The sequence below is a fragment of the Mobula birostris genome, chromosome 28, assembly GCF_030028105.1.
Source record: "Mobula birostris isolate sMobBir1 chromosome 28, sMobBir1.hap1, whole genome shotgun sequence".
In the NCBI taxonomy this organism is placed as follows: Eukaryota; Metazoa; Chordata; class Chondrichthyes; order Myliobatiformes; family Myliobatidae; genus Mobula; species Mobula birostris.
Genome location: NC_092397.1, coordinates 8154256 through 8182255, shown reverse-complemented (window position 1 = coordinate 8182255; position 28000 = coordinate 8154256). Strand labels below are relative to the sequence as shown.

The following is a 28000-nucleotide window of genomic DNA, read 5'->3' as shown; positions in this document are numbered from 1 at the left end:
CTATCTATCTATCTATCTACCTAGCCGCTGGCTTTTGTTTAAACGGGTACACATCACTGAGTTATTCCGTGTGGAAGAGCCCACAAGGTTAGATTCACATCCCCTCAAGATAGCAGTAAATGCAAACTCCCAAGCATATCCCCGGCTGCCTGTCACGGCGGAAGCCCAACCCATCGGTGATCTCATCAGAATTTTCAGCAAGCGTGTCTGCAGGAGCTCTCAGTTTCTCCAGTTCAGTTCTTGCGGTGGCTACTAGCCGGCTCGTATGAAGCATTTCTGGAACACCGAGACTCAACCTGCTCTTTTTTTGCTTGATGTTTGATTGTCCGGTGGCTGTGTACCTTGCTCGTGCTTTCTGACTTCAGGAGTGTGTTGAACACTTTTTTTATATCTTTTTTTCTTCTCCCCCCCCCCCCCTCGCTGAGTGGAATATCTCTTGTGCTTCATGGGGGCTTCATTTGAATCGTGGTGCCTGAAGATGAGCAAACCTTGAACAGGTAAGCGGGCGCTAAATTGCTTCACTCGTTTGGAATAATATCTCCCCCCCCCCCCCGATTTTGCGGATCCCTGTGCAATCGGATCTCCACTCACTATTAAATGCATAGCAAGCTAAGCTGAATAGAGGGCCTCTGTTTTATACACACAAAGTTTTCTGCACTTGTGAACAGAATCAGTCAGCACCAGTCGGGCTTAATGCGAATAATTCTGCGAGTTAACTGTGACGGCGGGAAAGATGTTAAATTGCTCTCGCAACAGGAAATTCTCCTGTGCATCTACACATCAAAACATTTCCCAATGTTGAAATACGATTGCTAGATTAAAGAATTGTGGAGGGTCGAGGATAATTTATCTATTTTATAGTATTTTATGGTGGCTTATTTATATAATTATTAATACTATTTTCAATATTGGCATACATATTCTGGATTAATTTGTCGAAGATTACATGTTCCCTTATTCCAAAAGCACCACACCACCTAACTATTGAGGACATGTTTCTGAAAAGTGCATCTTGTGGTAACTAACCGGTTATTTGCGTAAAGTTATATTCTACTTCTGGTTTTATTGTTAAAATTGAAGATTCCGGTCGTATTCAATACTATTCTTGTAGTTTTCTGTTTGCTATATATATATTTTTCTAAATGGTCGGGTAACTATATCGCACTCCCTTTATCAAGTGGAAGTGTGGATACAGTATTTTGGCCCGCGACGCTGGTGTAATTTTACACGGACAGAAAGCGTGCAGTCTTGACTCCATCTGCACGGAAGAGCGATGAAATCAGGGGAACTGAAAGTACAGTAAGTATAAAGCCTGTCAGTTTGCATAAGGCAGTGCTGAACGAGGGAAAATGCGTTGCTAACAGTGAGACATGGAGCAAATTTCTAATGCTTACTCTAGGATATTCTTCACGCATTTCCAGCACTGCCGCCGATACCTGTATACCTCAGGCTCCTCATAAACTGAGAATATATGTGGGGGGGGGGTGACTGCAAACTTGGAAAAGAAAAGTAGAAAGCAGCAGGGTTAGTTAACTAGCGAAATGTGAATTTCAAGGAAAGGCATTAAGATTGTGAAATGTCTGAAAATTAAAACTGTTTTGTGGCAATCTGCTTATGACAATGAAGAAGCCTGTTTATTTTCCAATTGCCTGATCAGCCCACATGCATGTAATAGGTCTTGTCTTCCTGCTCTTATCCTTTCTGTCTCTTATTCAGGCACCATAAAGCAATGTCATTTGGCAGTTAATTGCCAGGAGGTTATTTCTCACCTTTTCTCCACTCTCATCTCCTTCTCCAAAGCTTTGGATATTTCCTGGCCGTCTCCTGATTGCTGACGGATTCAGGTTTTTTTTGTTCTTCTGTGCAAAGATTGTATTTATGGTAATTTTACTCTGAGTGCATTTGGTGAAAGAGCGTTATGGCCTTAACAGTTTCTTTTTAACCAGGTGAGTGATTTTTTTTCCACATCAGTGGGTTCTGTGACAGATTTCAGAGCAAAGGGCTGAAAAATCTGCTCTGTGTGATTTAGTACTGTTACTGTAAAATCCTCACTTTTCTGTCCGGTTTTGTATTTTTTGACCAAATTTAGATCATTTCTACTGTTGTACTCAGTATTCCCGCAGGGAGATTAGCTGTGGTTTCCTTAACTGCTCTATGCATTGAATGTTAATGAAGTAAGATAAGATGGTTTGGTCACAAATAACAGATGCTTTGATGATATTTGTAAAGACCGAGCGGAAGGAATAAAGTAGGAAATGCAGAGAGATATAAAAGGGTGAAAACAAATAACACTGGGAGATCAGTCCTACCACTGGGCAACCGGTTTCAAACCTGCTTACACATACAAGAAATACAGCTCTGATGTATTTGTGGGTAAAAAGGCAGCTTAGTTGTCAGTTTTCTCTGGGAAAAAGAAAATTCACTGAAGCAACAAAAGGCTGCAGCTGCCAAGTTTGAAAGCTGTATGTATGGAAAAAGGGGCGAAACTAAGCTCCAGTGGAGCTCTGGTTTTTCGGGCTTATGTGGAAAGAGATGCTACAGTGGAAAGAGGATACGCACATACCCAGTAAAGCCTTTAAGTAGTTTCAATGGAAAGCAAGGAGGATTAAATCAAATGGTGCTAAAAAAATTACCTAGATTCTAGTTCCAACTTCATCCCCACCGACCCAGTAAAAAACATGTTAGCAAACAGGAACTGTTTTAAACAAAACCGTATCTTACAATTGTGCTTTTGGTAACAAAATGAGGTGAAGCCTTGTGTGTGGCTGTGTGAAAAGGGTATCCAACACTCCCTTCACGGGGCTTGGGATACCTGCCATACATCACAAGTAAAATCAAGATTCTTTTCCTATAGATGCTGCCTGGCGTTCACCAGCAACTTTGATGTGTGTTGCTAAAATCAAGGTTTCCTTGTGTAGTTCAGTAGGATGCTCTTCTGCCAAGCGGGACAAAATTAATAAAATTGTTAACTTTCCTTGTTCATCAGTTTTAACGAATTCTGAGAGGTGGCAGCTATAATATTTGATGCGATGTAAAAGTTGCGTTCTAAACTGAGTGCGCATATGTAAGAGGACTGACTGACCAGAAGGCCAAAGCAGAGTTGAGTCTGACGGCTTGGGTGAGAGATAATAGATTGTAAGGAACAACACTGGTCGTAGTTTACATAACAGGGAGCGTGACAATCAACGAGGCTGCCGGTCTTCATTGTGCTGTTTGCAGTTCCAGCCTCCTGTTTCTCTCATGTCAGTGCTGGTTCTCCTGCCTTCCACTCGCACCATCCTGTCCTGCTGATCCGTGGCTCCTTTCAACTCCTGCATCTATAAACTGAACTTCGGATCGAATCTGAATCAGAATCAGGTTTAATATCACCGACATATCACGGGAAATTTGTTGTCTTTGCAGCAGCAGTACAATGCAATGCATAATAGAAATGAAAAATCTGTGAATTACAGTAAGTATACATATATTTTATATATTAGTTAAATAAGTAGAGCAAAAACAGAAATAAAGAAGTATTGAGGTAGTGTTCATGGGTTCAATGTCCATTCAGAAATCTGATGGCAGAGGGGAAGAAGCTGTTCCTGAATCGAGTGTGTGCCTTCAGGCTTCTGTATCCCCTCCCTGATGGTAGCAATGAGAAGAGGGTGCACTCTGGGTGGTGGGGGTCCTTAATGACGGACGCCACCTTTTTGAAGCGTCGCTCTTTGAAGATGTCCTGGATACTACAGAGGCTGGTGCCCATGATGGAGCTGACTGAGTTTACAACTCTCTGCAGCTTATTTCAATCCTGTGCAGTAGCCCCCCTCGCGCCCCCCCCCCCCAGATCAGACGGTGATGTAGTCGAACTTGGTAAACAGTTCAGCCCGAAGCTGAAAATCCACTGGCCTCTGTTAATCCCCTTGGCATCTTTTGTGAAAATGAAATGGTAGCATGACTGCATGTTCTTATTGTGCCTCTAAATATGGCCACAATAAATCTTATAATTTAAAGACAGGCGGTGGCAATCCTTCTGTAAAAGCTACAAAAAGCTTTATCAAAGAAATATGCCTGTTGCACTCAGCTCTAAACTAAATTTTAGTCCAGATTAAATACTTTAGGGATTAATTACAGTGTCACAGCAACTGCAGATACACTGTTCAAAGGTTCATCTAAATCAGCCGTGTTCTGCAGTATCATGCGCTACTTTGCAGGGCAAGGAAGATGGTTCGTCTCTGAGCTCCCCACAAACCCTGCCTGGCACGGGAGCCAGCAGAGTAGCATCTGAAAGTCAGTTTGTTTTCCCCGCACTGGGACCGAACAGTAAAGACAAGGGGGATAATTAACTTCGCACATACTTCAAATGTGAAGGACACAGATGTACAGGAACATCACCGAAGGGCTGAGGATATGTCAGAAGAGCGGGAATAACGATTTTAAACTTCTTTGATGAGAGATTAGAATGCACGAACAAACTTGAAAACGTTCTATTGTGCTCCTAATTCTGGAAAAGCTTTCTGGAATTTATTCATCTCAGAAAACGAAGACGGCCAATAATATAAAAGAGCATACAAAAAGTTTTTTATGATTATGAAGACACGTAGTCCCCGTTTATTGTCATTTAGTAATGCATTCGTTAAGAAATGATACATTATTTCCTCCAGTGTGATATCACAAAACACAGGACAAACCAAGACTGAAAAAACTGACAAAAACACATAATTGTAACATATAGTTACAAAACAGTGTAACAATACCATAACTTGATGGAGAAGTCCGTGAGCACAGTAGAGTTCAAAGTTTCTCAAATGTCCCACATCTCATGCAGACCGGAGAAGGAAGAAAAACTCTCCCTGCCATGCCGACCACAATCCGCTCTGAGTCGTCCGAAAACTTCGAGCTCTGATCAGCTCTCCGACACCGAGTACTGAGCGCCATCTCTTTCCGAACGATTCGACCTCCTTCTGGGTCGCCAAAAGCAGGCAGGGCCGGGGATTTTGAGGCCTATTCTCCGAAAGATTCACGACCACATAGTAACGACAGCAGCGAATGAGCGTTTCAGAAATTTCTCCAGATGTTTCTCTGTGCTTTCACGTCTGTCTCCATCAAATCAGAATTGTCCACGGCCCCTACTTAACGGATACAATATCATTTTCACCAGAGAGCTGCGCACGCACGGCACGCTGCCATCTTCTCCTCCCGCCGATATATAAAGAGTGCAGTGGTATCAGCACCGGACTTCAAGGCGATTGGTTGTGGGTTCAAATCCAGTCGGCTCCTTACACGTTTTCCATCCGTGCTTGGTTGAGTGTTGAGCTGGCAACTCGGCCTCATAAAAAAAACAGACAAAATGCTAAAGAAAAGGCAAGGTTACTGCCAAAACGCCATAGGGCACGGAGAGGAACAGCATTGATAAAGATACAAGGGAGACAAGCGTGGATATCAGACTGATGGAAAATGATACTGGAGATGTCGTAATGGGGGGACAAAGAAATGGCGGATGAACTTAAAAAGTATTTTGCGACGGTATCTATGGAAGACGCCAGCCAAATGCCAGAAAGGCACAAATGTCAGGGGGCATAAGAGGGAGTTTTGCTGTTACTAATAAGGTGCTTGGGAAGCTGAAAAGTCTGAAGGTAGTAGATAAGTTGCTGGGACCAGATGGACTACACCCAGGATTCTGACAGAGTAATGACCTTTCAAGAATTGCTAGATTCTGGAATGGTTCCAAAAGGCTGAAAAATTGCAAATGTCACTCCACTCCTTAAGAAGGGAAAAAAAGAAATTATAGGCCAGTTTGCCTGACTTCAGTGGTTGGGAAAATGTTGGAGTTTTTTATTGAGGATGAGGTTTTGTGGTACTTGGACGCAAATGACAAAATAAGCCAAAACCAGTGCGGTTTCCTAAAGGGGAAATCTTGCCTGTCAAATCTGATGGAATTCTTTGAGGAAATAAGGCAGGATAGCCAAAGGAGAGTGAGTGGATATTGTTTATTTGGTTTTTCGAAGGGGAGGGGGAAGGGGTGGTGCACATGCTCCTGTCTGCGTCAGTGGTGTTGAGGTTGAGAGGGTTGAGACAGAGATTCAAGTTCCTAGAAGAGAACATCACCAACACTCTGTCCTGGTCCAAGCACGCTGACACCACGGCCAAAATATCTCAGCAATGCCTGTACTTCCTCAGGAGGCTGAAGTACTTTGTCATTTCCCCTACTTAGATGCAACTTGGCTTGGTAAAGCAACTGCTCCGCCCACGATGGCAAGAAACTTCAGAGAATTCTGGACACAGCTGAACACAGGATGTAAACCTGCCGTCCCTTCCATTGACTGAATAACTTCTCACTAACTCAGTAAAGCAGCCAGTGTAATCAGGGACCCCACCCATCCCAGACCCTTTCTCATCAGCCAGAAGATACAAAGCCCCTGTAAGTGCATACCACCGGGCTCAAGAACGGCTTCTACCCCTTATCGAAGAACAAATGTGCTGACATTGAAGACGGTTCAAAGGAGGTTCATGAAAATGATTCTGGGATTGAAAGACTTATCATATGAGGAGCGTTTGATGGCTCTGGGCCTTTACTCACTGGAATTCAGAAGAATGAGGGTGACTTCATTGAAACCTATCAAATGTTGAAAGGCTTCAATAGAGAGAATGTGGAGAGGGTGCTTCCATGGTGGGGGAGTCTAAGACTAGAGGACACAGCCTCAGAACTGAGGGACATCCATTTAGAACAGAGATGAGGAAAATTTTCTTCAGCCAGGGAGTGTTGAATCTGTGGGATTTGATGCCACAGACATCTGTGGAGGCCATGTCATTGGGTACATTTAAGGCAGAGTTTGATAGGTTCTTGGTTAATCAGGGCATCAAAGGTTACGGGGAGAAGGCAGAAGAATGGGGCTGAGAGGGATAATAAATCAATCACGATTGAATGGCTGAGCAGACTCAACGAGCCGAATAGCCAAATTCTGTGTCTATGTCTTATTATTTCCAGGCACAATGAAATATTAATTATAGTCATAGTCATAGTCGTACTTTATTGATCCCGGGGGAAATTGGTTTTCGTTACAGTTGCACCATAAATAATTAAATAGTAATAAAACCATAAATAATTAAATAGTAATATGTAAGTTATGCCAGATGGAAATGTCCAGTTCCCAGCCTACTGGCTCAGGGTGTCTGTGCCTCCAAGAGAGGAGTTCTAAAGTGTGATGGCCACAGGCAGGAATGACTTCCTATGACACTCTGTGCTGCATCTCAGTGGAATGAGTCTCTGGCTGAATGTACTCCTGTGCCCAACCAGTACATTATGTAGTGGATGGGAGACATTGTCCAAGATGGCATGCAACTTGGACAGCATCCTCTTTTCAGACACCACCGTGAGAGAGTCCAGTTCCATCCCCACAACATCACTGGCCTTACGAATGAGTTTGTTGATTCTGTTGGTGTCTGCTACCCTCAGCCTGCTGCCCCAGCACACAACAGCAAACATGATCGCACTGGCCACCACAGACTCGTAGAACATCCTCAGCATCGTCCGGCAGATGTTAAAGGACCTCAGTCTCCTCAGGAAATAGGGACGGCTCTGTCCCTTCTTGTAGACAGCCTCAGTGTTCTTTGACCAGTCCAGTTTATTGTCAATTGGTATCCCCAGGTATTTGTAATCCTTGAAGATGACAAGACTCTGTGCACATTCACACATATACTTCACACATGACTTATTAAAACAAAAGTATTGCATTATTTTTCAGATTCATGTTCGCCAACATAGTTTGCCCACTATGTTTGGCAGAACACCACCACAATCAGAATCAGGTTTATTATCACCGGCATGTGACGTGAAATTTGTTAACTTAGCAGCAGCAGTTCAATGCAATGCATAATCTAGCAGAGAAATTTTTTAAAAAATGATTATAATAAATAAACAAGTAAATCAATTACAGCAACAGTAACAGAACAAACATAGAAACATAGAAAATAGGTGCAGAAGTAGCCATTCGGCCCTTCGAGCCTGCGCCGCCATTCAGTATGATCATGGCTGATCATCCAACTCAGAACCCTGTACTTGCCTTCTCTCCATACCCCCTGATCCCTTTAGCCACAAGGGCCATATCTAACTCCCTCTTAAATATAGCCAATGAACTGGCCTCAACTGTTTCCTGTGGCAGAGAATTCCACAGATTCACCACTCTCAGTGTGAAGAAGTTTTTCCCTCAACTCGGTCCTAAAAGTCTTCCCCTTTATCCTCAAACTGTGACCCCTTGTTCTGGACTTCCCCAACATTGGGAACAATCTTCCTGCATCTAGCCTGTCCAATCCCTTTAGGATTTTATACGTTTCAATAAGATCCCCCCTCAATCTTCTAAATTCCAGAGAGTATAAGCCTAGTCGATCCAGTCTTTCATCATATGAAAGTCCTGCCATCCCAGGAATCAATCTGGTGAACCTTCTTTGTACTCCCTCAATGGCAAGAATGTCTTTCCTCAGATTAGGGGACCAAAACTGCACACAATACTCCAGGTACAACAACAGCAACAAAGCAATAGCAGCCCCTTTCCCACTCTTTTTCTCACTCTCACAAACACACAGGACAATCACGACACTTTTCCAAATATACTGGAAGTGAACTAAAGATAACCAGATGAAACACATGAAGGGATCAGTAAAGACTTGCTTCAAAGTTCAAAGTACATTGATTAACAACGAATGTATAAATGATACAACCTTGAGATGCGACTGCTTACAGGCAGCCACAAAGCAAGAAACCCGAAAGAACCCAGTTTCAAGAAAAGACCAACACCCAACGCGCAGAGAGTTAAAAAAAAACAAATCATGCAAACAGTAAAAGCAAGCAACAGCATTCAGAACCAAATTGAGTTCATAGACCTGGAGCCTGGAGCAGCCACAGCAGGCCCATAGCCTTAGTCTTAGTGTCAGTGAGGTGAGTGTCGAACTAAGCCCAAGACGGCCGGAGCAGGGCACAGCCTCAGCACCAAGGAGAGCGGAGTAAACATCGCGCAGCAGAACAGCCCCGACCCTCGCCTCTGGTTTTCGACACCCTGCCTTTTCAGTCCACCTGGGGTCATGTCCAAACACGGGGTCGTCCCCCTCACTCGGACACAGGCCCTGCTGCAACAATACGCTCTCGGCCTGGGCCCAGCGTTCGGGGCCCATACTGGACCTTCGCAATTCGGCCTGGTGCTTTGATGGATCCAACCTCACTCCCAGTTTAGGTTCCAAAGCACCTCCACTGTGCTCGCCCCAGCCCCAGCTCTGTCTCCATCTCGAACGTGCCTCGACCCTCAGAGCAGCCTCGCTTTCACTCGCCCCTCCATTGTGTGCAGTGATGGCTTCCACAATTTTCCACAGAAATTCCCGGATTGCATCCAAAGTATTCTTTCAGTTCTGAGATGGGTGTTTCCTGATCTGTGTACACCGACAACCTCGTTCAACAAAGGCCAACTGCAGCCACTGGCTGATGCTCTATGGATGTGAAGACCTGTCCTTTAACCACATGCAAATCAATGCATGGAATTAAATCTCCAATTTTGTCACTGTCCTGAGCTGTCATCAAAAAACAAATCACAGGTTATTTTGCTGCCTAACAAGCAGGAATGTAAATCAACTTTTTTCCTTTAAAATTTATTCATAATATAACTGTGGGCACTCGCTATTATAAAATTTATTGAATTTTCTGCTCATGGTGATGAACACTGTTGAAAACAGAATGGTTTCCATAATTCAGTGCATCCAAATTAACATTTAACTCTCTCAGGTGGTGAAACAAAAATATCTCCTCCCTTTCAATGCTGTCCAGTAGACGCTGGTTCTTAGATATCAAGACCAATGAGCCTTATTGTGTGAATGATCTTAACATAGAAATCTACAGCACATTACAGGCCCTTCAGCCTACAATGTTGTGCCGACCATGTAGCCTACTCTAGAAACTGCCTAGAATTTCCCTACCGCATAGCCCTATGTTTTACTAATCTCCATGTATCTATCTAAGAGTCTCTTAAAAGACCCTATTGTATCTGCTTCCACCACCGTCGCTGGCAGTGCATTCCACACACCCACCACTCTGTGTGAAAAGCTTACCCCTGATGTCCCCAGGTACCTATTGCCAAGCACCTTAAAACTGTGCCCCCTCGTGTTAGCCGTTTCAGCTCTGGGAAAAAGCCTCTGGCTATCCACATGATTAATGCCTCTCATCATCTTATACACCTCGATCAGGTCACCTCCCATCCTCTGTCACTCCAAGGAGAAAAGGCCGAGTTCAGTCAACCTATTCTCATAAGGCATGCTCTCCAGTCCAGGTAACATCCTTGTAAATCTCCTCTGTACTCCCTGTATAGCATCTACATCCTTCATCAATAAATACAAATTTTGGTTTTGGATCTTCATTTCCTGCTTTTGCCTATGTTCACTATTCATGTGCTTGACCTGTCCATGCACGAGCATACAAGTCTGATGTCAGGAGAGGCTAGTTACATTGAAAATGAAAACACAATTCCATTCATACCATTCCCACAGTAGCAGAAGTCACTGGTTAGCAGGCAGGAGCATGAATTCTGGCTGTTGTTCATCCCTTCTCCCTCAGCTTTAGTTGCTGAAGACTATGGTAGTTCTCCAACCAATTGCCCAACTGAAATGAGTAAATTCAGCACTCAGTGATTTGAACCTAGGCCCACTTTGACCAAAGAATCTCTGTCATACTAAATAGGCGTGCAGTTTGCAACAGACCTACTGAAGCAAAAATTCTTCATGAGCATTTGGAAACTCCCATTATAATTCTAACCAGTAAAGTTTATTCAGCAATGATAATCCAAGGTTCAAAAAAACCTTAATATCAGAGTGCATACATGTCACCACTTACAATCCTGAGATTCTTTTTTGCTGCAGGCATACTCAGCAAATCTATAGAATTGTAACTGTAAACAGGATCAGTGAAAGATCAAGAGCAGAGCATAGAAAACAAAAAAAAATTGTTGAAATGCAAAAATAAATAAATAGCAATAAATAACGAGATAAAGAGTTCTTAAAGTGGTATCATCGGTTGTGGGAGCACCAGAAATAGAATGAGTGTAGTTGTCCCCTTTGGTCCACGAGCCTGATGGTTGAGGGGTAGTAACTGGTGTTGAACCTGGTGGTGCGAGTCCTGAGGCTCCTGTACCTTCTACCTGATGGCAGCAGGGAAAAAAGAGCCTGGCCTGGGTGGTGAGGATTTTTTGATGATGGAAGCTGCTTTTCTATGACAACATTTCATGTAGATGTGCTCAGTGGCTGGAACCGCTTTGCAAGTGATGTACTGGGCTAAATCCACTACCTTTTGGAGGATTTTCCACTCAAAGGCATTGGTGTTCCCATTATATTATTCATGGCAAATACTGTTTTTTTTAAAGCACAACTACTCAAACATTTTGGTGCTTACAAGGCTCCACAGAAAGCTGAAAGAAATCTCACTGACTAAAAAGTCTGAGGTATTTTAATTGAGGCTGTATAAGGCATTGGTCAGTCCACTCTTGGCAAGCAGTTTTGGGCCCATTATCTAAGAAAGGATGTGCTGACATTGGGGAGAGTCCAGAGAATGGATGAGCTGATTTTGGGGAGGTTCATGAGAATGATCATGGGAATGAAAGGGTTAACATGGGAGGTGCGTTTGATGGCTCTGGGCCTGTACTTGCTAGAAGTCAAATCACAAACGAGAGAATCTGTAGATGCTGGAAATCCAAGCTACACACACAAGATGCTGTTGGAATTCAGGACTGCTGAAGGGTCTCAGCCCAAAACGTCAACTGTACGTTTTTCCATAGATGCCCCGCCAACATTTTGAGTGTGTTGCCTGTATTCGCTAGAGCTTAGTAGAATGAGGGGAGGAGGATCTCAGTGAAACCTATCGAATACTGTGAGGCTTGGATAGAGTGGACGTGGAGAGGATGTTTCCAATAGTGGGAGAGTCTAGGACCAGCATGCACAGCACCAGAGTTCAAGGACGTAACTTTCGAACGGAGGTGAGGAGGAATTTCTTCAGCCAGGGGATGGTGAATCTGTGGAATTCACCGCCACAGACAGCTGTGGAGGCCAAGTCATTGGGTGTATTAAGGCGGAGATTGATAGGTTCTTGATTAGTTAAAGGTTACAGGGGCAGGCTGGAGAATGAAGTTGAGGGGGATAATAAATCAGCCCTGACAGAATGGAGGAGCACACTCGATGGGCCGATGTCTGCTGTGATGTCTTAGGTTCTTATTTGTCTCGGATGAGTTAACAGCTATTGGCTGTACTAATACTAGTTTTCATTTTATAAGAATAAAGCATTGTTTCGTGTAGATTTCTCAGCTCTAAATTCTAAGTCGTAGGGAATCTAATTATAAAATCTAAAAGTAAAATATGCATTTGCAATTCAATGTTGGGAGTCTAATCGGGACCAGGCATTTTGAAATCAATGACAGGAGATATTTGTTAAGTCAAAGGGATTCGAGGCCAACAGATCTCCTGAGATATACATTCTATTTTCTCAGCTCATGAAGGGCACTGAGGAAGAAATTCGGAAGGCAGAGACTTCTGTGCGAAAGAATCATTGCTTCATTGCTAAGTTCCATGCAACTTAGAACATATTGCTTCGTGGACACATGGATCACTTAAATCATACAGATCCTGCATATCAAGAGGCCCTCTTTGGTCCAGGAAGCTGTACATACTTAACCTGGGAAGCAATGCAGACACATTGAGGCTACTTGGAACGGGGAACCTGTCGACTAGGATTCCAATGATGATTCTTGCTGTGAAGTATATGTTGATATTAAAACAGAATCAGGCTCAAGGATGGTTCCATTCAGAGTACAACTTCAGTGTGGCATCAAGAAGCTGGTAAAACTAGTCAATAAGTACTCAGAAGAACCATCTAGTGGCTCCAGGGATGCAGATGCTTAGGGTTATTGGGGGCTCCAGTCACCCCAACTCAAGACAGTATTGCAGGAGATCCTCAGGGTAGTGTCCGAGGGCAAACCACCCTCAGTTGCTTCATCATTGACCGTCCCTCCATCACGTTCAAGCCTGTGCGATAAGACTGCTCCACCCAGTATGCGGAGAGACCTACTTAGTGTGCAGGTAAAGAACAAGTTTCGTTTGCAGCACCCAACTGGCAGGCCAGTAAATGGCAGTCTAACTACCTGCCAGCCACATTCAATGGCATTACTATCATTGAGTCCCTCACCGTTAACATCCTCAAGGTCTCCAATGATCAGAAATTCATTAAAAAATATAGAGGTTAGAGGCAGGCTGTCCTACAGTGAATGACTCACCTCTTGACACCCCAAAGCCTTTCTAAATGGCTGCATCACTGTCTGGTACGGCGGGGTGGTGATGTGGGGGGGGGGGCTACTGAAATAAACTTAGTCAGCTCCATCAGGGACAGTGGCCTCCATCGTATCCAGGACAACTTCGGGGAGCGATGCCTCAAAAAAGGTGGTGTCCATCATTAAGGACCCCCACCACCCAAGATGTACCTTGTTCTCATTGCTTCCATCAGGAAGGAGGTGCAGGAGCCTGAAGGCACACACTCAACGATTCAGGAACAGCTTCTTCCCCTCTGCCATCCAATTTCTGAATAGACATTGAATCCATGAACATTGAAACATAGAAAACCCACAGCACAATGCTGGGCTGAACATGTACTTACTTTAGAAATTACTTCGGGTTACCTATAGCCCTCTATTTTTTTTTAAGCTTCACGTACCTATCCAGGAGCCTCTTAAAAGACCATATTGTATCTGTCTCCACCACCATCGCTGGCAGCTCATTCCACACAATCACCACTCTCTGCATAAAAAAAACTTACCCCTGACATCTCCTCTGTATCTACTTCCAAGCACCTTAAAACTGTGTCCACTTGTGTTAGCCATTTCAGCCCTGGCCATCCACACAATCAATGCCTCTCATCATCTTACACACCTCTATCAGGTCACCTCTCATCCTCTGTTGCTCCAAGGAAAAAAGGTCAAGTTCACTCAACCTATTCTCATAAGGCATGCTCCCCAATCCAGGCAACATCCTTGTAAATCTCCTCTGCACCCTTTCTATAGTTTCCACATCCTTCCTGGAGTGAGGTGACCAGAACTGAGCACAGTGCTCCAAGTGGGATCTGACCAGGGTCCTATATAGCTGTAACTATATAGGAATGAAAGGGTTACTGTAGAATGTCTGGCAGCTCTTGGGCTGTATTCCCTGGAGTATTCCCTGGAGGAGAATGAGGGGGGAATCTCATAGAAACATTCCAAATGTTAAAAGGCCTGAAGAGATTAGATATGGCCAAGTTGTTTCCCATTGTAGGGGCGTTTAGGACAAGGGGGCATGACTTCAGGATTGAAGGACGTCCATTTAGAACAGAGATGTGGAGAGATTACTTTAGTCAGGGGGTGGTAAGTCGGTGGAATTCGTTGCCACAAGCGGCTGTGGAGGCCAAGTCACTGGGTGCATTTAAGGCAGAGATAGATAGGTTCTTGATTAGCCAGGGCATCAAATGGTATGGGGAGAAGGCAGAGGAGTGTGGATGACTGGAAGAATTGATTGAATGGCAGAGCAGAATGGATGGGCGGAGTGGCCTACTTCTGCTCCTATATCTTATGGTCTTAACACTACCAGACTACATTTTTATTTCTATTTTTGCACTTGCTTACTTACTTTAACTTTAATTCACGTATTTTTCTCAGCATTATACTGCTGCCACAAAGACAACAAATTTCACGAGATATGCCAGTGATATTAAAGCTGATACCAATTCTGTCGTCTCTAAATCCAAATTAGGAATGTGATTGAGTACTCTGCATTTGCCTTAATGCAGCTGGAATAACCCGAGAAGCTCTACGCCATTCAGAATGAAGCAGGCCATTTACCTGCCACTCCACTCGCTGCCCTAGGCACTGATTTCTTCCGCTGTCATCCCATCAAAGATACAGTTTGTGCCTTCTGTCAAAGGCACTGTAGGTACTTGACTACACAAACACTGCTTCCCAAACCTGTGCTGCCAAGATGACTGAGAACACCAAATTGTTGGAACTTGACTACAGGCTATCAAGCCATGTCTGATACTCCTCGGGAATTTTTTTTTGCTATTTTTTCTTCATTGCTGTGTTTAAGTACTGGAACTCCACACTCAATAATGTTGCAAGAGTGCCTTCAGCTAAAGGACAGCAGTATTTCAAGAAAGCGTATCCACCGCTCTAGGGCAAGTGGAGGTGGGAGATAAGTGTAGACCATACTCATATTCCAAAAATCAAATTGTAAAAAAAATCTCCAAGCCCTGTTCACAAGAATAAGCAGGTCCTGATGAAGGGTCTCAGCCCAAGACGCTGACTGTCTATTCCTCTCCGTAGACGCTGCCTGACCTGCTGAGTTCCTCCAGCATTTTGTGTACATTACCCTGGATTTCCAACTTCCGAATAATCTCTTGTGTTCACTATTAAAGTAGTGCTTAAAGGAAAAGCAAATTAATATCTTCAATATATCATATAATTTAAGTATTCCAAAACAATCAGCGCTGTCTGTGATGTATCTGAAATAGCTGTCATGCTGGAGCTGAGCTTACTTGTACATTTTCCATTTTGCGTGAAAGCTTTCAACTTTCTGCTCTCTTCCTCCCTGTTGACATGATATTATTCCTCAAGCTCGCCCATTGTACTGCTTTATATACTGCTTGTGAAAAGGCAACTTGGACGATGATAAGTTGTCCTCAATGCTCTAATGAAGAGTCAGCCCAGGCAGCATCGACACTTGACCTGAACACGGTAACCTCCTGAATCTGAGTCCTGTAACTGCTAACTGTCCGCCAATAAAGAGCAAAATCAATTCTAGTTATTTTCTTGATTAAATGTTTAAATCGGGACCATTCACCTTGTTTTTTTTCCCCTCTGCGTTTACAACTGTTTTCATTAAAAATACAAATTGTGATTAGTTTAACAGCGCACTCTTTTCCGCTTTTAAAAGATCCAATTTATTTAAAGAGCCACGTCATTTTAAAGATTGAAATGTGATTACTTGTCCAACTCCTCAAGGTATGATCCTGCGGTCTGCTTCAGCGGAAGGTATTCAGAGAACACAATCTCACCAGTATAACAACTGGGACATGAACATTGCTAAAAAAAAAATTATACAAGATATGGGAGAAATATATGAGAAAATTAATAATGTAAAAAATATTATTAATACTGAAGTGATCAGAGTTGCTATGGAGACAGAAGACTTTGTTGGTAGAGCTTGCATTTCTGAGGCATTTCCTTGCTCGTTCAAAGTGCTTTTGGATGCTGAATCTGCTTAGCAGAGAGAGAGATTTTGTATTTTTTTTTACTGGATCAAAATTCATCAATAGCATGTGCTGATCTGTCCTGTTTATTTGTCACTGGACGACAATTACAAGTTCACTGCAAAGTACAATTCCTTCCCAATCAGTTCCCAGGCATGCAGTACTGGGACTGAGGGAGAATACAGGGAAGGATGAAAATTCAGAAGATTTGCGAGATTATCTTTAAAGATTAGAAAGCATTTATGTAAAACCTTCTTCCCTTAGGAATTTGGATGAGATCGTTTATCTGGCCTTTACTTTGGCAGGATAAACAAAATGGCTTTTGCTTATTCCTTTCTTTCTTCATGTTAAAGAGCAGCAGTGAAATTTCTTCAGGCATTCTCTGGCTGCATCACAATAACACACAAGAAATAATAGTAAGAAGAAAGCTCATGCATCTGTTAAATTCCCACCAAACTCTTGGTAGGATAGGAGAAGCCACAAGAAAATTCCCGCTCAGGTACAAAGATAACTTATATTTCACAAAGACATGGTGTATTTGAAACACAGAGTAATTTGTATTTAATACAGTCAAATTAGAAGAAAACTTGATGCTCACATAGCACCTTTCACATCCATCATCAGAGATCCTCACCACCCAGGCCATGCTGTCTTCTCACTGCTGCTGTTAGGTGGGGTTTCAAGAGCCTCAGGACTCGCACCACCAGGTTCAACCATCAAACTTGAATAAAAGGGGATAACTACACTCACTTGCCCATCCATTGAGATGTTCCCACAACCAGTGATCTCACCTTTCAGGACACTCCATCTCATGTTCTCGTTATTTATTGCTATTTATTTACATTTGCATTTACACAGTTTGTCGTCTTCTGCACTCTGGTTGATCTTTCACTGATCCTGTTTACAGTTACTATTCTATAGGTTTGTTGAGTATGCCCGCAGGAAAATGAATCTCAGGGTTGTATGTGGCGTGGTGACATGTATATACTCTGATGATAAAATTTACTTTGAACAAGCACAGGACGACAATAAAAAAAACAAAGAAAATGCAAATGTGGAAGGTTATCGACCAGAAATGTTAACTCTCTTTCTCTCTCCATAGATGCTGCCTTACCCTCGCAGTGCCTCCAATATTGGTTTGGGTTTATGATTTGAACTTTAGTCTGTTGTGTTGTACAGAAAAATGTTGCAGATCAAAAAACATGGCAAATGGAGCAACAGTGTTCTGCCCACAATGTTGTGCTGACCTCTTAACCTACTCAAAGATAAATTTGACCCTTCTCTCCTACATAGCCCTCTATTTTTTTGATCATCCATGTGCCAGAGTTTTTTAAATGCCCCTAATGTATCTGCCTCTTCCACCACCTCTGGCACCCAGCACTCTCTATGTAAAGTCCTGTATACTTTCCTCTAATCAGCTTAAAATTATGTCCCCTCGTATTAGCCATTTCCACCTTTGGGAAAAGTCCCTGGCTGCCTTATCTATGCCTCTTAACAGCTTGATATCTTGACATTGCTAAAGTCTGACAGTGAAATATAGATACAAGCGTGACAATTATTAAAGTAAATGTATTTCCTTTCTCATGTGGTACTGAACTATTGATTATAATCAATACGAGGTTTGATTATTGCTTCATCATGAGGCCTCAGTGACATATTTCATGAGGAGTTTGAAGAGATTTGCTATGTCACCAATTTCTACAGATGTACCATGGACAGCATTCTGACTGGCTGTTTCACTGTGCATATGTGGGAGGTGGGGGGGCTGCTACGGCACAGGATTGAAATAAGCTGCAGAGAGTTGTAAACTCAGTCAGCTCCATCATGGGCACTAGCCTCCGTAGCATCCAGGACATCTTCAAGGAGCGATGCCTCAAAAAGGCGGCGTCCGATCATTAAGACCCCCCCCCCCCCACTGTCACCCATCACATTTTCCATTGTTACCATCAGGGAGGAGGTACAGGAGCCTGAAGGCACACACTCAGCAATTCAGGAACAGCTTCCCCCCCCTCTGCCATCAGACTTCTAAATGGACATTGAACCCATAAACAGTACCTCATTATTTTTTTTTGGCAGTACTTCTTTAATTTAACTATTTAATACTACAATACTACATATATGTAATTCAGTTTTTTTTCTCTATTATTATGTATTGCATTGTACTGCTGCGGCAAAGACGACAAATTTCTATCTGTCAGCCAAGTAGCTTCCAGCAGTGCTAATGTGTGGTGTCACTGTCCTCCAACTTAGTCACCTGGTTTATTTTCCTTTTCACATTAAGAGTGAGAAAGTTGAGGGCTAAAAGTGCTTAGAATCCACGGTGTTCTACTACGTGCACTTCTGGAGCAGTACTTGAGCAGAGTCAATTGTCTTCTGAAAGGGAGTTAAATAAATTACCTAAAAATTGTACACTGTAGAGGGACTGATACGCGTGGATAGAAATCAATCCACACAACAGCTGAAGAGGTTCGCTCCCTCCTGTGTGAAGTTTTACAACTGTCACTGTTGCCTTCCATCTCAGAATCAGATTTAAAATCTTCAGCATATGTCATGAAATTTGTTGGTTTTTATGACAGCAGTACAGTGCAATACATGATAACAAATGCTGCGAATTGCAGTAAGTATAGATATTAAATAGTTAAATTAAATAAATAGTGCAAAAAATTTTTTTTAAAGTGGTGAGGTAGTGTTCACGGGTTCAATGTCCATTCAGAAATCGGATGGCAGAGGGGAGCAGCTGTTCCTGAATCATTGAATATGTGCCTTCAGGCTCCTGTATCTCCTTCCTGATGGTGGCAATGAGAGGAGGGCACGTCCCAGGTGTCAGGGGTGATGGATATCACCTTCTTGAGGCCTCGCTAGGCGAATCCACAGCTTCGAGGCCCGGTCCTCAGATTTAGAAGCACATGCAGAATATCAGTGAAAACACAACCACACCGCTATATATGTGTGTGTGTGTATTTCTGCAAAAGACAGACCTGCAAACATTGTTTTTGTACTAGAATGACGGCTGTTCTATGATGTCTTCGTTGGAGTCAGAATGATACATCGGACTGTGTCACAGCGACAGACTGGTGACTCGTTCACACTGTTGCTCCAATGGAATGACACAAAGAAAGTATGTTATGACAGTGTGAAAGCCATTGAACAGAATCACTACTACTTGGAATCATCTTAGCCAAACAAAATCTTGCTATGGATTAGCATCAACCCAGATATTATGTCACTGCTTGACAGAATGGAACAAAAAAAAATTGCATGAAGCGATGGGGGTAAATGATTACAAAGAGAATATTTTGTATGAAAGATGTTCTTTTTATGTGTATTCCCAATGCAAGCATCCTGCCGGTATAAATAAATAATACACAAATTATAAAGGGAAATAAAGAAGTCACTGCTGTCTTGTTTCCTTGACAACATAATTAATGAACCTGTAGCCTTTATAAGATCAGATGCAAGCAGTCATCAACATCCATTTTGTTATTATTTTCGTTTTCTCCTTCTGAATGCACTGATTCATGCTGAGGTTGAAGCGTACAGAGATGGTGCTCAGTAACTGGTCTGTGCGGTCATCTCTCATGGTGTGAATGCAGCACGGAAGAGCCGGACTTCGCAGAGCGCAAAGCTGGATAGTCATTAGCCATGGAAGTGAGCCTGCTAACAAATCACCTTCCACTGAGGGAGGTGGCTGTATCCAGTCAGTAAAAGCAGTGGCAGTTCTGCAGCAGAACTGCTAAGTTCAGCTGAAGAGGCAGAGGGTCATTAAAGAGGGCAGAAATGCCCACGGAGGGGCTGGCAATTATGCCAAGGTTTGCCAGCAAGACGATGGCTTAATAATCCAAGTTTCAAAAGGAAGGACAACGGACGATCACTGACCCCTGCCTCCCACCCCTCCTTCTCGCCCTGCTCCTCTGCCGTCCTCCTCACCCAGTGAGAGAAGTGGCCCTTCTGGTACTGGACAACCTCTGTTCTACCAATATGGGGAAACAATGAATGAACTGTTGCGATTCTGAAGTTAGAAACCAAATGGGGCTTTGTTAGCAAAAATGTCTCAGGCTAACATTAAGGCCATAAGATATAGGAGCAGTTAGGTCACTTGGCCCATCGAGACTTATCCATTTTCCTCTCAGCCCCAATCTTCTGTCTTCTCCCCCTATCCCTTCATGCCCTGACTAATCAAGAATCTATCAACTGCTTCCTTAAATATATATAAAGATTTGGCCTCCTCAGCCGCCTGTGGCAATGAATTCCACAGATTCACCACTCTCTAGCTAAAGAAATTCCTCCTCGTCTCCATTCTAAATGGATGTCCCTCTATTCTGAGTCTTGTGTCCTCTAGTCTTAGACTTTCCCCACCAGAGGAGACATCCTCTCCACATCCACTCTATCCAGGCCTTTCAATGAAGCCACACTCAGGTTGGAGGAACAACACCTTATATTCCGTCTGGGTAGCCTCCAACCTGATGGCATGAACATTGACTTCTCTAACTTCCACTAATGCCCCACCTCCCCCTCGTACCCCATCCGTTATTTATTTTTATACACACATTCTTTCTCTCTCTCTCTCCTTTTTCTCCCTCTGTCCCTCTGACTATACCCCTTGCCCATCCTCTAGGTTTCCCCCCGCCCTCTTGTCTTTCTCCCCGGGCCTCCTGTCCCATGATCCTCTCATATCCCCTTTTGCCAATCACCTGTCCAGCTCTTGGCTCCATCCCTCCCCCTCCTGTCTTCTCCTATCATTTTGGATCTCCCCCTCCCCCTCCAACTTTCAAATCCCTTACTCACTCTTCCTTCAGTTAGTCCTGACGAAGGGTCTCGGCCTGAAACGTCGACTGCACCTCTTCCTAGAGATGCTGCCTGGCCTGCTGCATTCACCAGCAACTTTGATGTGTGTTGCTTGAATTTCCAGCATCTGCAGAATTCCTGTTGTTTGCCTTTCAATTATTCGATAGGTTTCAATGAGATCCCACCACACCCCCCACGCCCACCATTCTTCCAAGTACAGACCTAGATCCGTCAAATGCTCCTCATATGATAATCCTTTCATTCCCGGAATTATTTTCGCGAACTTCCTCTAAACCCTCTCCATTGTCAGCACACCCTTTCTTAGAAATAGGTCTTCCTATAATTCTTGGCAAAAATAGTTTAAGAATATTTTCTTGTCATTTTCAGTGCAAAAAGTAAAATACTGCAGATGCTGGAAATCTAAGGAAAACACAAAAGTCAGTGTTCAGGATCTTACCATTCCGAAGTATTTCTGTTTCTCCCTCCACACATGCAGCCTGGGCTGCTGTGTATTTACATTGGTTTTTTGGTGGAATGTTGTTTTGCTTTTGATCATTCTAAAGCAAATTTGGTGAAAAACACTTGACAGGAATGAAAGCAAGAAATAAAAAGGTTTAACTTGACGTGGCAGATTTTCTGTGTGTTTGTGCAAGTGTGCAGTAAAACAGATTACCCATCCTGCCGTGGCCATTTAAAGTTTAAAGCACAATTATTATCAAAGTGTGCGTACATTATACAACCTTGAGATTCATCTACTTAAACTACAAAACAAAGAAACCCAAAAGCACCCATCAAAAAGGCTGTCAAGCACCTAATGTGTAGAGAGAAAAAAAAACCATATCGTGCAAACAATAAAAGTGAGCAAATAGCATTCAGAAGAGAAGTGAGTCCATAGACCTGAAGCGGAGCAGGCCACAGCCTCAGCCTCAGTTCAGCGCAGAGCCGAGCAAATGCCACGGAGCAGTGAACAGAACAGGCCCGACCCTCACCTGTTGTCCCTGCCTTTCCAATCCATCTGGATTCAATTCTCTGCACTTTTACATCCGGTAAAGTAATGGCTTGCAACTAATTTCATTGGTAGAAGTACATAGAAGTTAGAACGTTTTAGCATTGGATAATACAAGAACTTGAGCCCCTGACATTGTGCCAAGGCAATTAAACATCTAACTAAACTAAACCCTTTTGCCTACGCAGGGTCCATATCCGTCCATTCTCTGCACATTCCTGTGCCCATTAAAGAATCTCTAAAGTGTCCCTATTGTATATGATTTCACCACCACCCCTGACAGAACAGTCCAGGCACACATCGGAACCAGGTTTAATATCACCGGCATAAGTCATGAAATTTGTTATTTTTGCGGCAGCAATACAATGCAATATATAATAATAGAGAAAAAAACTGAATTTCAGTATATATAGAAGTTAAATTAAATAAATAGTGCAAAAACAAATAAGAAAGTGGTGAGGGTAGTGTTCATGGGTTCAATGTCCATTCAGAAATCGGACGGCAGAGGGGAAGAAGCTGTTTCTGAACCGTTGAGTGTGTGCCTTCAGGCTCCTGTACCTCCTCCCTGATGGTAACAATGAGAAGAGGACCTGTCCTGGGTGGTGGGGGTCCTTAATGATGGACGCCGCCTCCCTCAGGCACCGCTCCTTCAAGGTGTCTAGGACACTATGGAGGCTAGTGCCCGTGATGGAGCGGACTAAATTCACAACTTTCTGCAGCTTCTTTCAATCCTGTGCAGTTGCCCCCTCCCCATACCAGACGGTGATGAAGCCAGTCAGAATGCTCTCCACGGTACATCTGTAGAAATTTGTGAGTGTCTTTGGTGATATACCAATCACTGTGTTTTTAAAAAAACAACTTGCCCTGCACACCTCCTTTGAGTTTACTCTCTCCCGCCACAAATCATGCCCTCGAGTATTAGACAATTCAACCCTGCCCCTATAAAAAAGATACCGGCCATCTATCTATGCCCCTCATAATCTTATATGTTTCTTCCGGGTCCCCTCCTCAGCCTTCTTCCGCTCTTCAGGTCAAGTTTATTGTCAGTTCAACTATTTTATTGAGATACAGTGCAAAACAGGCCCACCCAGCCCTCCGAGCTGGACCACCCAGAGATTCCCCTGAATTAATCTTGGCCTAGTCACAGGACAATTAACAATGACCAATTAACCTACTGGCGTATGTCTTTAGGACTGTGAGAGGAAGCCCACGCAGTCACGAAGAGAACGTACAAAGTCCTTGCAGGCAGCGGCGGGAACAGGCCGGGTCACCTGTACTGTAAAGCGTTGTGCTAACGACTACATCACCGTGCCACATGTATAAAAGTACACACCGCCAAACGCAACAACGTTCCTCCAGAGCTGCACAGTGCATGTGACTGACACACACAACACCTAAAGTAATATTACCACAAATAAATTAACAAGTAATAAGGTGCATTTACATTGCAAGTTTAAATGCTGGTGCTTCATATTGCTTTCCTGAGGAAATGATATAAGTATGTCTACTCCTCTTAATAGCACATGCCCTCTAATCCAGGCAGCGTCCTCATAAGCCTGCACCCTCTCCAAAGCCTCCACAGTCTTCCTGTAGAGGGGTGGCCAAAATTGAATCAACACTAGTAATTAAGAGACTGTGTAGAGCGGCTGCTATAGTCAGCACATATGTGAAGTACCTACAGGGAGTCTCGCTGGGATTCTGCTTTGAAATTCAAAGCATTAGAAGGAATTTACATTGAAATTTAACACTGATTCGTTACTGCAGGCTATTTTCCTGATTTTTCATTGAATGCGAGCAACTTAAAAGTGTTTTAAAACTCAATAATGTCAGGGGGAATTGTTAATAAGCAGCGGAAGCACTTGAGGTAATGGTTGTGCAGTAACTGAAGTTTCTGCGCCTGCCCATACATCGCCTCCCTCACCTCTATTCAGGGCCCCCAAGCAGTCCTTCCAGGTGAGGCAACGCACCACCTGCGAACCTGCTGGAGCTGTGTATTGTGTCCGGCACCCTTCATTTGGCTGGTGAGGCCTGTCATAAATTGGGCGACTGCTTCGTTGAGCACCTCCACTCCATCCCTCAAAACTGGAACTGCCCGGTGGCCAACCATTTTAATTTTGATTCCCATTCCGACATGTCTGTCCAATACCTCCTCTTGTGCCTCGATGAAGCCACCCTCAGGGTGGTGGAGCAACACATTGCATTCTGTCTGGGTAGCCTCCAACCTGATGGCATGAATATCGATTTCTCCTGGTAAAAAAAATTCCTTCACCCTCCCTTCTTCTTCTATTCCCCACTCTGGCCTCTTATCTCCTCTCATCAGCCTATCACCTCCCTGAGTCCCCTCCTCCTTCCCTTTCTCCTATGGTCACTCTCCGCTCCTATCAGATTCCTTCCTCTCCAGCCCTTGACCTTTCCCACCCACCTGGCTCCACCTATCACCCTCCAGCTAGCCTCCTTCCCCTCCCCCCACCTTTTTTTCCCTGTGGTCTTTACCCCTCCCTTTCCAGTCCTGAAGAAGTGACTCGGCTCGAAACATCAGCTGTTTGTTTGTCCTTTTCCATAGAAGATGCCTGACCTACTGAGCTTCTCCAGAATTTTATGTGTGTTGCTGAAGATTCTAAATCCTTTCAGACTGTTCCCAAACGACATTTTTGGCAACAATCAGTTCTGCCGAGATAAAAGCTTGAAGCAGTATCGATCTATGTTCTTCAGTGTGTTAAGGACAGAATGGAAGCTAACAGCCCGTAGCAGGATAATAACAATGTATGGGTGAGATTTTTGTAAGACACACAAAATGCTGGGGGAACTCAGCAGGACAGGCAGCATCTATGGAAATGAATAAACAGTCGATGTTTAGGGCCGAGACCCTTCTTCAGGAAGGTGGAGGGAGGGGAAGGAGCACAAACTCGAAGGTGATGGTTGATGCCAGGACGGTAAGAGCTTTAATCAGTCTATAACAATTCACAATCATAGGTTGTAAGGGATCATACCAGAAACTGCATATTGAAATGAGACGAAGATAGCCATCATTTATTGGTATAAATCAGAACAAATTTTATCTTGTTTTATAGAAATTCTTTAACTTCTGAATCTAATGACTTTTGCCTGTATCTTTTTCTTTGGAACTGCAGCAAAAGATAATTCTTTTGGGGACTGAAAAGTTTAACTATTTGGCACTGAGCCACATAAGCTCGATATTTCCTGTGCTAAACCTTTCCCAAGTAGGAGCACCAGACTGAACTCAGAAGTGGAAGGGGGGGCACTAACTAACTACACCCTGTACAATCTGAAAGCAATTGCAGAATCCATGCCAGCATTCTAATTGTGATCAGTCGAGTATTAGCAGGAATCGGGAACTTCTCACGCGAGATGCTGCCGCGTAGTCTCATTAACCTATCTTTAACTGTGATGTTATTTAGTTCAAATTCTCAAAGGATGCTCTAAGAGATCTTGTGGGTCTGTAATTCTGCAGCTGAGATAATGAAGTAGATCAACTGCACAGAACTTGCCCACTAATGTCAGTCTTCTGAAATCTAAATCAAATGAATTCCTGTGGTCTCCATTCTACCTGTATATTAACAATTACAATCCCTATAATTGTGAATGTGGTACATTGTTTTAAAATCCTTGTTTTTTTTTGGAATTGAGCTACCTGGCTTTCTGCTGTGTCTAAGGGTGTTTTGTGAGGCTTCGAACGAAGGGTGTGGCCTGGAGGCCGACAAGCCCGGAGACAGGGAGTCTCTACGTCTCACCGATCTAAGATTGAGATCACTGAGGTGAGCGGCTGTTCAGCGCTGTCTGCCAGCCTCTCACTCGCTGCTTCCGGAAGAAGGTGTATGTGTGTGATGGTCTCTCTCACCCTCTCCCTCTTGCTCGCTCCTCTGGAAGGAAAGTCCCTGCATCTGAATTCTCTCATTCTCTCCCTCTCTCCCTCCCTCCCTCTCTCCCTTTCTCTCTCGCTCCCTCCCTCCCTCTCTCTCTCTCTCTCTCCCCCCTCTCTCCCCCCCTCTCCCCCTCTCTCATTCTCTCTCTTCTTCCCTCCCTCCCTCCCTCTCTCCCTCTCTCTCTCTCGCTCCCTCCCTCCCTCTCTCTCTCCCCCCTCTCTCTCTCTCTTACCCCCTCTCTCTCTCCCCCCCTCATTCTCTCTCTCCCTCCCTCCCTCTCTCCCTCTCTCTCTCCCTCCCTCCCTCTCTCTCTCTCTTCCTCCCTCTCTCTTGCTCCCTCCCTCTCTCTCCCTCAATGCTGTCAGAGAATGGTGCTGGAGTTTGGGTCTTGGGAAGGTTTATTCAACACATGGTTTGTGGATTGGACACTGTAGTTCACGTTATGATGTGTTTCTGATTTCTGGTCGCTCCTTTTTTTTGTTGCTATTATGGGCGGTTTTGAATCAGGGAAGCCTGCAGACAACGAACACTTGAGCTGAACTGAATATGCCTGGACTCTCTCGATTTTGTGTTTTATATTCTGTGTTATTCGGTTTTTTTGTTTGTTGTTGTTTGCGTGATTTGTTTTTTTTTTGCTCATGGGGGGGGTTAATGTTTTTCTTTAAACGAGTTCCATGATAGTCCTTGTTTCGTGGCTATCTACGGGAAGACTAACCTCAGGGTTGTATACTACATACATATTTTGATAATAAATGGACCTTGAACACTTTGAATCTTGAAGGTGAAATCTTAGCACTTTCCTTTATGAAATTACTGTATAAAATCTAATTAATTTACTTAAGGCAATGTAGTTTCTAGATTTAAGATATAAGCAGGTTACGCATTTGCCTATGTTGAGGCAGCCGAGAATCTACCAATACATACTCAGTGGCCACTCTGTCTGGTACACCTGTATACCTGTTTGTTAATGCAAATATCGAATCAGCCAATCATGCGGCAGCGACTCAATGCATAAAAGCAGACATGGTCAATAGGTTCAGCTGTTATACAGACCAAACATCAGAATGGGGAAGAAATGTGACCTTGACTGTGGAATGATTGTTCATGCCATACGGGTTGGTTTGAGAATCTCAGAAACTGCTGATCCCCTGGGATTTTCACACACAACAGTCTCTAGAGTTTACGGAGAATGGTACAAGAAACAAAAAACATCCGGTGAGAGGCAATTCTGTGGGTGAAAAGGCCTCATTTATGGGAGAGGTCAGAGGAGAATGGCCAGACTGGTTCAAACTGACAGGAAGGTGTCAGTAATTCAAATAACCACCCATTACAACAGTGGTGTGCAGCAGAGTATCTCTGAACGCACAACACGTTGAACCTTTAAGTGGATGGGTTGCAGCACAAAAGACCAAAACATACGCTCAATGGCCCCTTTATTAGATACAGAACTTACCTAATAAAGTGGCACTGAATATATATTTGAATCAATGCCATTGTCAAGCAACGATTCAAAACTATTAACCCCGCCCCCATTCAAACAGATACTAAAACAATCATGCAATTGAAACTTGTGAATGGCTGTATTATAAAATAATAACAGAGACCTTATTTTTATGCTGAATTGTCAATGCATATCACCAAGTTACCAGGAAAAAGGTATATTAAATAGCAGTGCTGGAGCTGTACTGATTATTTACAAACTTACATTAAAGACAAAACTTTGCTTTCATGGAACAGTAATGTGTATATCTACAGCTTTGTGCAAGGAATTGTAAGAATTCTGGTACCGTTTCAAGGAAGTGCGGCCCCAGGTTACAATCCATGTTACCTCAATAGATTTGTCTACAAAATTCACCAGAAACTAGGCCAAGATATATTTTTTTTAACAGTTTAAATATTAGGTCAAATTCCAAGTTATTTCTCCATGGGAACTATGATGGATTTGCAAGGGAACCGAGAGAGTGACTAATAGGATGCTGAGGTTTAATAAGTTGTAGCAGAGATTCTTCCACTCTCCTGAAACAAGTAATGAGAGTTCTTCCATTTTACTCCGTTTCC

The 28000-nt window shown here is 43.4% G+C and overlaps 1 protein-coding gene across 1 annotated transcript in view; it reads left to right on the top strand.

The window, feature by feature from the left end:
- The first annotated feature begins 386 nt into the window (after positions 1-386).
- LOC140189272 (leucine-rich repeat transmembrane protein FLRT1-like) overlaps positions 387-28000 on the top strand; it is a 223612-nt gene continuing 195998 nt past the window's right edge. Inside the window, exon 1 of the mRNA XM_072245968.1 lies at positions 387-497. The gene's annotated coding sequence lies outside the window, so the exon portion shown is untranslated. The remainder of the gene's footprint in view (positions 498-28000) is intronic.